The 14,218-nt window shown below is 39.4% G+C and overlaps 1 pseudogene; it reads left to right on the top strand.

The window, feature by feature from the left end:
• The first annotated feature begins 3,366 nt into the window (after positions 1-3,366).
• Positions 3,367-10,792, top strand: LOC149209323 (putative eukaryotic translation initiation factor 5-2; annotated as a pseudogene).
• Positions 10,793-14,218: the final 3,426 nt, after the last annotated feature.

The raw sequence follows: 14,218 nt of genomic DNA, 5'->3' as shown, positions 1-14,218 counted from the left end.
AACCAAATTCCACCTCTTTTCATTAAAAGAAGAGTGATAAGGGCTCTTTTTTGTACTTGGGAGATGAGTAATGAGTATGAATGAATGAGGAGTTTCTGTGATTTCTATATGATGATAAAACTCTTCTATTTCATATGGTTGTTGGTTTCTAGACCCATCTAATCGATCCTATTTGTTCTCGGTAATTCCGAGAGCTAATCTCATTTCCATCCCATCAAATTACTAGACTAATGTTTTCTTGTAAACATTGTGGAGCCCAAAAGTTTCAAAGATCAATTGAATTTTTTTGAAGATTCAGAACTAGATGTGTTTTTCCCAAATGTATAAGCTACCATTGTGACAACAAACATATGTGGCCATGAAAGATTCTTTTAAGTGGGAAATAGGCAGATCTGTCTGATCTTTCTTTTGTGCTTTTATAATTTTAGCATTTTGGAGTGTTGAATGATTCTGTTTGTGGAAGGAGGAGGTCCTAAAAGCATAATATGTCCTATGAACGTCACATTGAAAGGATAAAGACTCGACCCTGCTGCTTTTTCCATGATCAAACAGATTGGCCAACTTTCATATGACCTAATGAGAACTTTCAAGAACGCACACTATGAGAATGACAAATCACATGAAAAAGGTGCCTTATAAAATCGATTCAAGTTGAAAGTTTCTCCAAATTTCGTGAGCATGTTAGGTTTTCCATAGAATTCTATTATCAAAATGTGCAAGAGGAAGAACATAATAGACGCTTTATCTTTTGTAGCCCAGGTACAAGCCCCTCTCCTTTAAGCATCTTAGCAGTGTTCTCTGTATAAAATTCACATAACAACAACTTCATGTATTCACATTTATTAGTTATATTGGACTTTGCATGTGTGAGAAGTACAAGAAAACTAATGGAAAAGTTACTAAAATCTATACCTTTACCATGTTTTGACTTGATTTATGCTTATGCTTTTGTTTTTAAAATGAAAAACTTTCTTTTCAAAAATATATGATATTGTAATAATAAGTGTATATAAACATAATTATATAAATAATGTAAGTAGTTTAGAAATGTGATTCATGATTCAAGGACATCACAGTGAGAATCATTAAATCATCATGGGTCATAGTTGTATTTATTTTTAATGAAACTCTTAGTTGATGAGACGAGTGAGTCAGTTTTGTTGGGTTTAAATTGAATGAATTCTGTTATATTAAGCTTCTTGAATTTGAAATCATCATGGGTCGTAGTTGTATTGATTTTTAATGAAACTCTTAGTTGATGAGACCAGTAAGTCAATTTTTTTTGTGGTTAAATTGAATGAATTCTATTATTAAGCTTCTTGAATTTGATTATATGTGCGCAAGGAACTTTATTACAATTGAATGTTTCTAATTTAATATACATAATGATTGAATCATAGTGAAATTTGCTACCTCAATTGATCCATTATCATGTGAATGGAAGGAAATACTTGCCTTTGTTTGGTATAAACCAATTCCATAACAATTGCCAAAAGTAGTAGAGAAATTCGAATTAAAATCTTATTTCATGTACAAAAATAACATGTTGTAGAGAAATAGCATGGTGTAGATACTAGACTCTATGATATAATGGTTATGATTTTTCCTTTTTCTTTTCCTCCTTATAGATGACCATTCCTGCCACCCAAAAAATAGCTCCGGGCAATCCACATCGTTTAACTTGGAAGAGATTGCTAATATATATAATAGGATTAGTTACTGAATAATGAGAGAAATAAGGAGAAATAAAATGGTGTAGATAATAATAGATTCTATGATATAATGGTTATGGTTTATTTTTTAAGATATGTTATATCAATAAACCTTGCTCACATGTGTTTTAAATAGGTTATAAGGGATAAATTATTTTTATTGTATTTTATATTTTATATATAGCAACAAGAATCGGTATTTTGTTTCACATGAAATAAAATTGTTTTGGTTTTAGTATTTATGTTTATATAAATATTTACTACTTATTGTGAATTTATGCTCCCAGATCTGGGGTAAAAATGAACCAATAATAGTTTAGGTGAAAGAACACACCAAAATAGCTTAGCAATTAGTAGTAACTATTTTGTAGACATGGGATTTTTTTTTATATGACGCAAAAATGGAAAATCTTGAGACAACTTCAAGATATAAAAGCAACATCAACAATTTGGAAATAGTACACTATTCTCTTCAGTGACACCACTTAATCGTCTTGGGTGCTTGCCTCTGGAGATATTTGAAGAAGGTTTGGTGTTGGAGGGATTTTGGTTTCCTATCTTTCTATGGGGTTAAAATATTATCTTATTTATGTTTTATTTATGAATTTATTTGAGTAGAATGTATGATTACTTTGGAAATAATATTTTAAAGGAGGCACTTTAGATCTAGATGAATGAAAAACGTGCACAAAGTGAATTCATTTATGAAATAGTATAATGAGTGTTTTCAAATGGGAATGTGTCCATTTTGATCTTGTTAGAATGAAACAATGAATTTACAATGTTGGGATTGTATTTTACCTGGGCCACAATAATAAATTTATAGTGTTTTTTTATTTATTTTATTTTTAAGTTCACAGTCTTTAATATGGTTGAATGTGTAACTAGATGATTTCAAACTTGGAACTTTAACAAGAATATTATTATTCCTTTACTTTATTCTCACTAAAGAAATATCATATTTTTCATATTTATGAATTTTTTTGTTTGACCCATAAGGATTTGAACATTAAATATCATGATTTACTTAGTACTTCACAACAAAGTCGATTAGAATTTTTCATACTTTTGTTAAAAACAAAAATACACATAATTATTTTTATACATTAACAACTACATCTATAAATTGTATGACTAGTAATTTCACCAAATGGTACAAAGTAAATGTCGTAAGTCAGTAGCATAGGAAAGAGTAGCGTAGAAGAAATATTTGTATGAGGATGATGAATCTCCTCGAGGGAGCCATGACGACCATGATGAGCAAGATGATGATGAAGTGGAATGGCTGACTCACACCTCTATTGAGGCCACTCAGAGGATCAATGAGCAACTCACTCTTACTACCAGTGAAATGGTCATGTTAATTACACCTAAAAATGGTACAAAGCAACGTACTGATATGAAGGTTGTAGGGAATATCGTTTTAAAGAACACAATGGTTGAGCCTAAGAGAAAGCCTGCTATGAAGAATGGTAAGAAGTCCATAGAGGAAGGAGTAGCATAAAAGAAATATTTTGATGAGGATGATCAATATCCTCGAGGGAGTCAGGAGGACCATGATGAGGAAGATGATGATGGAGTGGAATGGCAGACTGACACTTCTATTGAAGCTACTAAGAGGTTCAAGGAGCAACTGACTCTTACTACCAGTGAAATGGTCATGTTAATTATACCTGAAAAAGGTACAAAGCAACGTATTGATATGAAGGTTGTAAGGAAGATTGTTTCAAAGAACACAATGGTTGAGCCTGAAAGCAAGGCTACTACTGAGAATGGTAAGAAATCAACATCGGAAAAAGTAGCGTAGAAGAAATAATTTGATGAGGATAATCAATATCCTCGAGGGAGACATGATGACCATGATGAGGAAGATGATGATGGAGTGGAATGGCAGACTGACACCTCTATTGAGGCTACTCAGAGGATCAAGGAGCAACTGACTCTTACTACCAGTGAAATGGTCATGTTAATTATACATGAAAAAGGTACAAAGCAACGTGCTAATATGAAGGTTGTACGGAAGATCGTTTCAAAGAAAACAATGGTTGAGCCTAAGAGCAAGCCTGCTACTGCGAATGGTAAGAAATCCACAGAGGAAAGATTAGCGTAGAAGAAATATTTTGATGAAGATGATCAATCTCCTCAAGGGATCCAGGACGACAATGATGAGGAAGATGATGATGGAGTGGAATGGTAGACTGACACATCTATTTAGGCTACTCAAAGGATCAAGGAGAAACTAACTCTTACTACCAGTGAAATGGTCATGTTAATTATACCTGAAAATGGTACAAAGCAATGTACTGATATGAAGGTTGTAGGGAAGATTGTTTCAAAGAACACAATGGTTGAGCCTAAGAGCAATCCTGCTACTGAGAATGGTAAGAAATCCAGAGAGGAAAGAGTAGTGTAGAAGAAATATTTTTATGACGATGATCAATTTCCTCGAGGGAGCCACGACGACCGTGATGAGGAAGATGATGATGAAGTAGAATGGCATACTGACACCTCTATTGAGACCACTCAAAGGATCAAGGGGAAATTGACTCTTACTACAAGTGAAATGGTCGTGTTAATTATACCTGAAAAAGGTACAAAGAAATGCATTGATATGAAGGTTGTAGGGAAGATCGTTTCAAAGAACACAATGGTTGAGCTAGAAAGCAAGACTACTACTGAGAATGGTAAGAAATCAAGAGAAATTATGCCAGAGAGTGATGATCAGGATGAAGATAGTGATGTTGATGAGAAAAACGTCAAGACAGTTAAAGGGCTAAGCATTCATGCTAAGCTTCTTGTTCATTTTAATGATTTTCTTCAAAGGAGAAAGTCTCCTAATCAGTTGGCAGAGTACATACAATCTCTCAGTGATTCTCCTCAAGAAGTGATGATTGCATTGTTTGAGGGAAGTAAAAAGGTGTTGGCAAAGGATTTTCCAAGGAGGTTGCAAAGAGAAATATTTACTTGTCCAAAGCTCTTCATAATGAAGATTCCTAGTTGCTGTTGTTGAATGCAATTGATGCTTTTTACAAGCATGCTAGTGAAAATGCAATCAAGGAAGTTTCTTTAGTTATGAAAGTTTTATATAACGATGACATATTAGAAAAAGTTATTTTCTAATGGTATGATTGATCCAAGTGGATATTGGTGGCCACCTACCAAGTCTACTTGGACTCCCACCATTGTTTCTTTCAGCTTTTCAGTTTCCTTACTTGTAGTCCAGTTTACTATTTTTAGCATTTTTTCGGGTCCTGAACTTCCAGAGCCGTTTTAATGCCCTAAACAATGTTTTTTGGGAAAACTTGGAGCAACATGGGTCCATGGACTGATGTTACTCTTCCCAAAGTTGTAGTTCTTGGATAGATCTTTCTAACGAGAAACTGTACGCATCAAATGGAGATCGTATGCCAAAGTTACGACCCCGGGAAGTTGATGTACCAATTTACCTAAATGGGGCCCACAATTTGGTGTTTCATCTTTTAGGGTTAGGTTTTGGTATGTTAAGGGTTTTCCATTGTTTCTCAACAATAAATAGGCCTTCGAGCTTCATTGTAACACAGTTCAAAGGCATGTAGCCAACACATCTCTTCTCAGAGATAAGCTACCATCGCCCTAGCTGGTTTATTTCCAATTCTGTTTGTAAGCATATTTCAGTATTTTTCATTAATGAAATGAAGTATTATTTCCGCTGCATCTCTATGTTTATGGTTATCTCTGTAATTTTTTGCTTTCTTGTTTAAATCTAGATCAGTGGTATCAGAGTGGTCTGCTTTTTTTATGTTTTTCTTTGCATGTCCCCAACGAGGTCAGGAGATAAGGAGTTAGGGATTGAACTGGTCGAACCTTTGCAAGACCAACCTCGCAAATCCTGATGGCCTCCCATGGCGGATGAAAAGAAAGACCGGGCGGTAGGAGATCCGATCAAAATCTTGCTCGAAGAAGCCGTCGAGCGACAAAGGAACGCGATGATGGACAACTTTGCCCAGATCCTTCAGCGGCTACCCAGGGGCGACGCATCGGCTTCCAACAGCTACTCTGGAAATGCCACACCATTTAAGGTACAAGTTAATTTTGAAATCCCCATATTCGAGGGTCAGATAGACACAGATGCCGTCGATAAATGGTTAAATCTAATAGAGGGTTATTTTTCTATTCATGATTTTTCCAGTTGAGAAAAGATTATTTTCGCTCTTCTCAAAGCAGCCCCCCACGTTAGGGACTAGTGGGAAACCTACTATGAGCAGAAGGATGAGAGTACATGCTCACTGTTTTCAGCCGCACCCACTTGGGATTCATTCCGAGATGCCATCAAGGGGTAGTACTACCCTGTTGGAAGCTATGAGGATCAATACATAAAGTGGACCATGATGCGGCAGGGAAGGGACCAAGATGTGCTGGAGTTCACCAATATTTTCCATACCCTTCGCACAAAGTTGGGTATCAAGAATTCAGAGCAGCATTTGATACTCAAATACCATGGCTGCCTGCACAAGTACGTCCAGGAAGAAATAGAATTCCTAAACATGCCCTCACTCGGCACAGCATACCGATATGTCGTCAAGGTCGAGCAAAAGTTTAAACAGAAGAAGTAAGACTTTGGATCTGCGAATCCAAAGCAAGGGAAAGGTACCCCAAAACTGCAGAACAAAGGACAAAGCCAAGGCAGCGCGGCCCAAGACAACCCGCCAAAGCTACAAGCAAAGAAAAGTGCCATGAAGCTGAAAAAGGACACAGGAAAGTGGTGTGAGTTCCATAAGAGCTCCACTCACAACACAAGTGAGTCACGGACCAAACATTCACTGGTGGCCGAGCTAAAGGTTTCAGAATCAGATGCATTTTCCAACTCTAAGTCAGAACCCAACAAGGGGAATGACAAAGGGAAGCATATTATCGATGGAGAGCCCAATGCCACCATTGCCACCACGAAGATCCAGAGGAGGAGGAGGAGCGTCTCTTCCACTCCCAGATGTGGGTAAAGAGCTCCCCACTACAGTTCACTATCGACAGTGAGAGCCAAAAGAACCTGATTTTGGTAAAGGTCATGAAGTGGCTAGGCTTACCAACTACAACACATCCACAACCGTACACCATCGGGTGGCTTCACCAAGGACAGGATCTTCGCGTGAGCTAGCAGTGTCGCCTTCCATACAACATCAAGCCCTTCATGAATGAGGTATTGTCTGACATTGCTCCCCTTAATGTTTGTGATGTATTATTAGGACAACCTTACTTGTGGAAGTGACATACTATGTATGAATCAAGGCCCCATGCTGTTATTTTTACTTTGGGAAATAAGTTGTACAGGATACCAGAGGTAGCACCACCTACCGCCATCTCTTTGAAAACTGCAAATCAATGCAGTAAGCTGATTTCCAAAACCGGGAAATTTGTTTTGCTAATGATACGCCCAGAAGGAAAGAAGAAGATGGTGGGCGTGACCTCCAGACAAGGTCCCTCCGCACGACAACTATAGATGGACAAGGTCGTGGAGGAGTATGAGGATATCTTCACCTCCCTCGCAAGGTTTCCTCTGCACTGTCAGGTCAAGCACTCCATCGATCTAACCCCAAGTGCGTCGCTACCCAATGGACCAATCTATTGGCACTCTATTCTGGAGAATGATGAAATCAAGAGGCGGATTCAAGAGCTGATATAGAAAGGTCACATCCATCCAAGTTCATTGCCCTGTGGGAGCCTGATCGTGTTGGTACAGAAGAAGGATGGGACTTGGAGACTCTGAATTGACTATCGGACGCTGAACAAGATCATTGTCTGTAATAGGTACATGATCCCACGGATTGATGACCTCTTGGACCAACTGAAGGGGGCAAAATATTTCAGCAAGATCGATTTGAAGTTAGGATATCACCAGGTACCAATCGAACCCTCTGATGTGTGGAAGACTGCCTTCAAAGCCAGGGCGGGCCTTTTCGAATGGTTGGTTATGCCTTTCGGATTGACGAATTCTCCTGCAACCTTCATGAGGCTAATGGATGACATCTTGTGGCCATTCACCAACTCATTTGTAGTGGTATACTTGGATGACATCCTGATCTTCAGCCAGAGTTGGGAAGAGCACCTCCACCACATCTGACAGGTTCTCCAAACGCTGCAGCAACACAAGTTATGTGCCAATTTGGAGAAATGCACTTTTGGCATGACCCAGGTTCAGTATCTGGGATACATTATTGATGAACAAGGGGTACATGTGGATCCATCAAACATCCAAGTCATTTGAGATTGGTCATCTCCAACCACTCTGACAGAGCTCCACAGTTTTCTAGGTCTTGCCAAATTCTACCGCAGGTTCATGTTGGGATTTTCTCATATCACTTGGCCCTTGAGTCAAGTCACCAAGGGAGGAGCGAAAGAAAAATTCTTTTGGTCTGAATCTCAACAGAAGGCATTCACAGAGTTGAAATATCGCCTCTGCATGGCACTAGTGCTCACATTACCAGACTTGAAACAACCATTTGAGGTCGAGACAGATGCCTCTGACTATGCTATTCAGGCAGTCCTCACTCAACATGGGCATCTAGTGGCATATCACAGTGAGACACTTTCAGACACAGTCCGGAAGTATCCCACTTATGACAAAGAGATGTATTCCATTGTGCGGGCCTGCCGACAATGGAAGCATTACATTTTGGGGAAGGAAACAGTCATCCACACAGACCACTAACCCCTGCAGTTCATACAGACCCAAGGGAAATTACAGAATGATCGCCATCAGAAGTGGTCCACATACCTGTAACAGTTCAATTTGAATATCAAGGATAAGAAGGGTAGCACCAATAATGTTGTAGATTTCCTCATTCGACCACCGATCATGGAGTTAACCACTGTGCTCAACTCTTGTGGCCACGAGACTTCTGATTGGCCACTTATCTACAAAAGTGACCTAGAATTCGGCCACATAGACTAGACACTCTTGGAGGGTTAGCATGTTCCAGATTTTCACCTCGAGGATGCCCTGTTATGCCACCTGGGTCACCTTTGTGTTCCTTCAAGCGAGCGTGCCAAGATTATTTGGGAAGCACACTACAGTCGGGCTACTGGACATTTCGAGGTCGAGAAAACGGTGGCAGTACTGCAAAATTATTTCTATTGGCCGAACCTTCGACAGGATGTCGGGAAGTACATCAGATCATGCACTTCCTGCGCCATTGCCAAACCGACCATCAAGAAGCAAGGCCTCTATACCCCGCTACCTACCCCTAGTCGACCTTGGGAATCCATCTCCACGGATTACATGTCAGGCCTTCCTTCCACTAAGCATGGAAACGACTATGTTTTTGTGGTCGTCGACAGGTTCTCGAAGATGGCCATTCTGGCTGCCTGCAAGAAGAATATGACAACAGAAGCCACTGCTAAACTCTTCTTTGAACGAGTGTGGGTACACTTTGGGATCCCACAGTCTATCATCTTAGATCGGGACAAAAGGTTCCTCAGTACATTTTGGTCCAGTCTCTGGTCGATGCTTGACACCAAACTCACTAAGTCCATAGCCCTCCGTCCTCAAACTGATGGCCAGATAGAGGTTGTCAACAGGATGATCGTATAGATTCTGTGCATGTACAACTCAAAGCATCCACGCACACGGGACGAGAGCCTCCCCTATATTCAGCACAGCTACAATCGGGCTCTCCACAGCTCGACTGGCCACAACCCTTTTCAGGTGGCCTTGGGATTCCAACCACTATGTCCCATTGATGTGGCCATGCCATTTGTAGCTACTCACGCAGATTCGGCTCATGTCCAGTCCGAAACAGATAAGGCAAACAGGTTCATTGAGCACATCCAACATATTCACCAGCAGGTCCATGACATTCCGAAGAAAGAAAATTCCAAGTACAAGCAGCGACATGATCAACATCGGGTGCCATACAACTTTCAGGTGAGCGACAAAGTCTGGTTGCATTTGCAAAAGGAACGCCTTACTGGAGCCTATCGGAAAATCAGACCACTCCGATATGGCCCTTACACCATTACCAAGGCTGTGGGATACCATGAATTTGAGCTCAACATTCCCCCATTCCTTGGCCTGGACCCAATGTTTAATGTGGACTACCTTTGGCCATACTTTCCACCATTACTAGACACATCCAACATTGCAGAACAACGCACACCCACAGAGTTAAATCCAGATTGCATGGAAAAAGCTGCAACTGATCAGATCATGGACACACAGATCAAGCACACTTGCCAGCAGAATATCCAATTTTATCAAGTTTTCAAACCAGGCCAACTCCTTCATGAGGGCAAGTGGCTCACCAGGGACCAAGTTCAACAGAAGTTTCATCTCATGGAGGAACTCAACGCAATGGGGACCATTGCTTCCTAAGGGGGGAGGAATGATCTGGGTAGATATTTGTGGCCACCTACCAAGTCCAGTTGGACCCCCACCATTGTTTCTTTCAGCTTTTCAGTTTCCTTAATTGTAGCCCAGTTTACTATTTTTAGCAGTTTTTCGGGTCCTGAACTTCTAGAGCCGTTTTGAGGCCCTAAACGATGTTTTTTGGGAAAACTGGGAGCAACGTGGGTCCAAGAACCGATGTTGCTCTTCCTAAAGTTGTAGTTCTCGAATAGATCTTTCTAACGAGATATTGTGCGCGTCAAATGGAGATCGTATGCCAAAGTTACGACCGTGTGAAGTTGATGTACCAATTTACCCAAACAGAGCCCACAGTTTGGCATTTCATCTTCTAGGGTTAGGTTTTGGGATGTTAAGGGTTTTCCATTGTTCCTCAACAATAAATAGGCCTTCGAGCTTCATTGTAACATATTTCAGGTAGCTGCCACATCTCTTCTCAAAGATAAGCTACCATCGCCCTAGCTGGTTTATTTCCAATTCTGTTTGTAAGCATATTTCAGTATTTTACATTAATGAACTGAAGTATTATTTGCGCTACATCTCTGTGTTTATGGTTATCTCTGTAATTTGCTGCATTCCTGTTTAAATCTAGATCAATGATAACCATACTTTGGGTTCCCACGGAAATAACTCTTCAATATGGAAAAATGTTAAGCCATTTGTTGAGTGGATGAGAAGTACAAGGTCTAAATTTGAAGAGGATTAGTTGGTGAACTAAAAATGTTTGACCATTTTAAGCTGTGTCACAAAAGCGATTAGTGTAGTGTTTCCAAATTGCTGAAGCTTTTATATCATGAAGCTTCTTGTCTACACTGTGCAGCGAAGTTAAATGGAGGTATTTTTTGTGAACAATCAATTTCCATGAGGCTTTTCCATCTGATATCAATCACCAAAGGATTTTCACCCCTAATTTTCTAATTCAATATCGATAACATTTTTTTTTTATATATGTGAACATATTATGTTGGTTACATATATATATGTATTTATGACAACTTGGTGATACAGGAGGGTTCATCCCTTAGAAGTGTGTGTTTCATGCATCTTCCTAGCATTTTTGGAGTGTTTACCTGTTGATCACTCTTATCATCAATATCTTTGAAACCTCCATGACCTGGTTCCATCGAAGCATAATTTTCCTCTCATTCCTTCACAATGGCTCCTTCTATGCAACATCTTCTTTCTCCTACGCTACTCTTTCCTATGCTTCTGCCTTATGGTGTTTCCTTTGGAACATGTGGTGAAATTCCTAGTTTATATATGAGTTAAACATATATACATTAGAAAAAGCATGTACATGATTTTCAACCATGGAGATTCTCTCCCTTTAGCATGGAGATTCTTAACTTGTAAATGTCCTTTTTTACAATACCTTCGGCCAATACGACCATTTAATAATAACACATGCCGAAAAATCCATACACATGTTGGCATGTTATTTTCTTGATTAATCAATTTCATTAAAATGATAGAAATATCTTAACTACTTTTAAGATAAATCTTAACTTTCGGTTTATGATTAAAACCAACATTATATTTTGTGAAGGTTAAATTCCAACCATCTACGTAATAATTATTGTTGGACACCTAATCCTCAATGGGTTAGTGTGGAAGCCGAATAGACCAAAGCAGTCCAAGAGACCTTGGGATCTGAAACCCAAGAGTCACACATTGTACTATAAATGTATATCTGATGTTAATAAAAAAATGAACTCACATGATTTATCTTTCCTATTCTATGTTTCCCATGTATGTTTAACATGGTATCAGAGCAGGCGAATTCTGGCCCTGCTCATATTTGAGTCACTGTTTGCTTGTGGCCTTTTGTTGTGTTTCTCTCACCTGACCTATGCATTGACCATTAATGTTATGTGGGTCGTGAACTCTTGGTGATATTGTTGGTTGATTAATTTATGTGCTGGTGTTGAATTCGTTATATATATTTGTGCTGGCATATGTACAATTTTCGGTGCGTTTGAATGAATACAACAATGTGTGCATTAAAAGCCCTGGCGCGCTGGCTCTGCCATCCCGACATTCCTGACCTCTGAAATCCGCAGGTCTCTGGCTATTTTAAGATTCTATGTCTGACATTACCTGCATTCTGTCGTATTCTATTTATAAGACCTACGCCCTATTCATCTGAATACGTTTAGAATCCATACATTTCATAATTTTTGAATGCTGTTTGTCAGTCACATAAATTCTGCATAATTTTTTAGTGTCTGCCATTACCTGCGCTCTCTGGCTCCTGACTGTTCATAAACGGTTCATAAAAGAAACGCTGTCCATGGTATTTTTAGCGCTAGCCTGGAGAATCCTCTGAATCGCTGAGTAGAATGCCCTTGAGATCAGCTAGACAACCTGCAATTTGACCATCTAGACTGTAGTAAGATTCTGGAAGCACTGTGCCATGCATTGAACGCTGTTTTGTTGCATCTGCACATCCTTGATGCTGGTTCACGCGACACTTGGCCATCAATTAGGAAGATCTTTAAACGTGAGACCGACTCAGCAATATTGGATTTTTCATCTTCCATAAGTGGGTAATGTTGACATGAGAGTGGATTGATCGTGGCCTTACAACTATCCAAACGTCTAGCCAATGGCTCGTCGCTGCGTAATAGTTCCAGTTTGTCGATTAATTTTTCGATTGTGAAATTCGGGCACAGAACTCTGTTCTGTCTCTACCATTTCCTATTCCTGCTTCTTTCACAGTTGAAATATAAGACAGTGACTCTCTTCTTGCTCTTTGTTTGATTCCACTACATGGTTGTCGTGCTATAGCGTTCGAGGTTTGTGCTTCGAGGGTTTCAATCGTCAACTCTTGCACTTTCCACCACCCACTTACTTCTTCATTGTGTGTTGCACGAGCACTGGAATTGAAATCCCTCTGTCGCATTTTCTAGAATCGCGGCCAGGGTTGGGGATTTTCGCATTGATATTTTACAGTTGCTGCAAGGTTGATTGAAGGTCTCTCTAAATGATTTAGAGTCTAGACATGGGTCTCGGTCTTATTTACGAGATCCATTTTCTCGGTTTCAGTGATCCATTTCAGAAACAAGATACTGACGGTTGTTATTCTCTGGTTATTTGCAATTGCTGGAGTAGTGCCAACAAGACCAAAAAGGGTTTCTCATTATCGAGCCATATAATGTCACGCAGATGCCTTCACCTGTGATGTGGTTAAATGTGATGGTTCTTTAGTTTATTGTTCCATCTTCCACCAGCACGCAGTTTATGATCTAACGCGGTGTTTTTTTCCGTGCGTTAAGGGAGGAGTCTATGATATATTGTAGGTGCAGTGCTCAAAGGAATTTGTCACCAGGGATGGAGAGAGTCTTTTCTAATTTAGTTCTCACAGGTATTCACCAGTAAGATGGAATAGACAAATTGTTTGTTAAATACCGCTAAATGTTCTTAGAGCCCGTGAAGTTTCTTCTTTAAAAATATTGGGACAAATATTGTTGAGACATATATTGAGCCCGAAACCATCAACTGACTCGTGTTTGGGTTTTGAAATTCATACACTGTTCACCGCACCACATTTTTGGCAAGATATATATTTCCTCCATTAGAAAGGCCGAGTGCATACTTTGGTGGTTGATAAATTACTGTTGGAAAGTCGAATGCTTTGTATTTTGCACAAGTCCATATTATCTTTGCTGTAGCAGACTCTTTTAGAGATGCCAAGTTGAATTGGTTAAATGATTTTGGTGATTGAAGTCGAGGAGTTCTTGCCTGCTCATTTTTAGAAACTTTGTTTCAGTCCTGTGGCTTTAATTTGAGAAGACAATTGGTTCCAGGCCTAAAGCAATCTTTCTAAAGTTGGTTCGTGACCTGCATAGGCAACTTTGTATTTTCTACAGCGACTTCCATAAAGAATGATCTAGTCCCAAGGCTACAAACTTGTATTTTCTGTGGTTGTTTCAGTTGAGCAGCATATCACTGTACCTGTGCTTGAAATCTTAATGAGTATAGACTATTGGAAGTGATTTTTGGTGATGTACCTCTGCTATAGAGGGTCTCAAACTTCCTCATCTCATTGGATGTGTGGCTGTGAATATATTGAAGACACTCCATATTTATTTCCCCGTCTTGGAGCTGAATACGTTGCATATATTATCACTGT

This window comes from Pinus tabuliformis, chromosome 1_2 (genome assembly GCF_031772625.1).
Source record: "Pinus tabuliformis cultivar Carrire ecotype Pingquan chromosome 1_2, CPIR1, whole genome shotgun sequence".
NCBI lineage: Eukaryota > Viridiplantae > Streptophyta > Pinopsida > Pinales > Pinaceae > Pinus > Pinus tabuliformis.
Note: the sequence above shows the minus strand (reverse complement) of the source record. Positions and strands in the feature narration are given on the sequence as shown.